Source organism: Ochlerotatus camptorhynchus, unplaced genomic scaffold (genome assembly GCF_037179485.1).
Source record: "Ochlerotatus camptorhynchus isolate MF236.1 unplaced genomic scaffold, CSIRO-AGI_Acam_v1.1 ptg000052l, whole genome shotgun sequence".
Classification (NCBI taxonomy): Eukaryota; Metazoa; Arthropoda; class Insecta; order Diptera; family Culicidae; genus Ochlerotatus; species Ochlerotatus camptorhynchus.
Window position 1 is genome coordinate 1,799,804 of NW_027040542.1, and position 3,239 is coordinate 1,803,042.

Sequence of the window (3,239 nt, forward strand, 5' to 3'; positions counted from 1 at the left end):
GCACATTCCGTTTGACTAGTACTGCCGTATTAATGGCCCTTCGCTCATATTCAACCAAGGTTGCAAATACTCATTTCAGCTAAAACAATGTTTTCTTTTTTTAATTATGAAATAATTAGATGCCATGATCATATTTTGAATTGGTAGGATACAAGAAGAGGTTGCAAAGAATGTGTTTGACATATTAAACCTGTTTATTTCACTTCATGAGAGTCACAATAAGTGATTTTTCACACACTCACTCACTCACTCAGCGATCAACAAATCGCTGATTGTGACTCATAGAAAGCAAAATTTACAGGTTTGATGTTTCAAACGGATACTTTGTAATATCTTCTTGTAAGATACAAGTAAAACATGCCATCATACCATCTTTTGGTTTTATTATTCCGAAAAACATTATTTTAGCTGAAATGAGTATTTGCAACCTTGTATTCAACTTCTATTCCATTCCAACTCTGAAAATGCAAATTTCACGTATGAAGTAGCAAAAAAACATAAATAAATTAAATTAATTAAATTAATTAAATTAATTAAGCAAATAAATTAAATTTAAACAAATAATAAATAATGGAAAATCAATTCATTAAATAAATTAAATAAATTAAACAAATAAAATAAATTTAACAAATAAAATATATAAAATAAATTTAAAAAAAATAGAATAAATCAAAAGACTTAATTAATTGTATGAAATCAATAAATTATTTAAATTAAAAAAAAATCAATTGCATAAATTGAATAAATTAAAAAAATTAAATAAATTAATTAAGTCAAATAAATACAATATTAAATAAAATAAATTAAATATATTAAATAAATTAAATAAATTAAATAAATTAAATATATTAAACAAATTAAATAAAGTTTTAACATTCAATAAATAAATGTATAAATAAATAAATAAATAAATAGAATTAATTAAATAAATTAAATAAATTTAATAAATTAAACAAATTATAAACATTAAATAAATTAAATAAATTTAAAAAAGTCAATGGATTCAATAAATTGTATAAAATAAATAAAAAATAAATCAATAAAAATAAATAAATAAAAGACATTAAATAAATTATATAAATTAAATAATTTAAATCAATTTAAAAAATGATAAATTCATAAAATTAAGATATAAAATAAAGTAAATTTAATAAATACAATAAATTAAATAAATTAAATTAATTTTAAACATTCAGTACATTCAATAAATAAATAAATAAATGAATAAATAAATAAATGGAAAAAATTAAATAAATCAAAAAAATAATAAATAAATCAAATAAATCAAGTAAAATAAATAAATGAAATGCATTAAATAAATTAATTAAATAAAAAAAATTAAAAATAATCAATAGATTTAATAAATTGTATAAAATCAAAAAATCAAATAACTTCAATAAATAAAATAAATAAAGGACATTAAATAAATATTATAAATTAAATAAATTAAAAGACAAAATTGATAAATTAATAAAATTAAGATGTAAAATAAAGTAAATCAATTAAATAAATTAAATAAATTAAATGAATTAAATAAATTAAATTATTTTTTTTCCATTCAATAAATTCTATAAATAAATAAATTAATAAATATATAAATAGAATATATTAAATAAAATAAATAAATTGAATCAATTAAATATTTTAAATAAATTAAATAAATTTAATTAAATAAAAAATTAAAAAATTTAATAAATTAAACAATTTAAATAAATTAAATAAATTAAATAAATTAAATAAATTAAATAAATTAAATATATTAAATAAATTAAATAAATTAAATAAATTAAATAAATTAAATAAATTAAATAAATTAAATAAATTAAATAAATAAATTAAATTAAATAAATTAAATATATTGAATAAATTAAATAAATTAAATAAACTTCATAAATAAAAAAATAAATAATCTAAATTAATTAAATAAATTTAAAAACAAATTAATAATAGCAAGATTTTAAATAAATAAAATAAATTAAATAAATTAAATAAATTAAATAAATTTAAAAAATTTTATAAATTAAATAAACTAAATTGATTAAATAAATAAGTAAATTAAATAAATTAAATAAATTAATTAAATTAAATAAATTAAATATATTAAATAAATTAAATAAATTAAATAAATTTAATCAATTAAATTTATTTAATAAAATAAATAAATTAAATAAATTCAGAATTGGTTGGAAATGCTATCTAACACGAAGCTTTAGTGTGATAATTTATTAGCTATTGATCTTAGAAGAGGGTAGGTTGATAGTTCCGTTAGAGTACGGCAGTATTAAAATTGAATAGAAGTTGAAAATGAGCGAAGGGCCATTAATGCGACAGTACAAAGTCAAACGCACACCTTTTGCCTAACCCGTACGATGTACGCGGAGATTTGAAGTATTTCTTCAAATCTACATGCAACAAGTGTGCGCCCACCTTTGCTAATTACTCCCGAGTAGCACATTTCCGTCACAATAACTTGCAGCAACTTGTTTATGACTGATATAAGTTGTATAGAAGTGGCCACAACCGATTTGTGACAAGCGTGCTACTAGGGCTGTCTGCGGCCAAATAAGTCTAAAAACGGCAAAAAAAAGTAAAAAAATCAAATCTGAATACACTGAAAAGCATTAGTAGCCATAAATACTCAATTTTTATTTTCGCGTTTTTTTTTGCCTCTATTTTCGATCGTGTGCAAGTGCAACCAAATTTAATTGTTTCAAAATATCACAAAAAAACCAAAGAAAAATATGGGGGCTATTCAAATCAAATAAATAAAAATCACTTCCTAGAATACAGGGCGGACTCGATTATCCGGAGTCTTGAAAAAAATTTCACTCCGGATAATCGAGCCCTCCGGATAATCGAGCCATTAAAAAAAAATTTTTTTTTTGGTTCCATGTGGTCTCATTTAATGTTTTTAGTGGTCCCATTGAACGCTATTGAAGGATTATGGAACTGGACCACTGGTTTCGTAGATATGGCCGGAACAAGTTCCGGCGTTTATGGGCCATGAGGCTAAATTTGACTTGAAAGGAACAACACCCATTAAGCGACACATCAAATTAAATCAAAATTTGATATCAAGATCAATGATGGCAAACATTAAGTACCTTGGACCATATTGGCCACTTCCGGGCAAGTTCCGGGTGCCTGCGGAAAAGTGGCCAGAACCAGACTTGAATAATAACCTATCATGCGACACATCATATTATATCAAAATTCGATAACCAGATCAATGGTGGAAA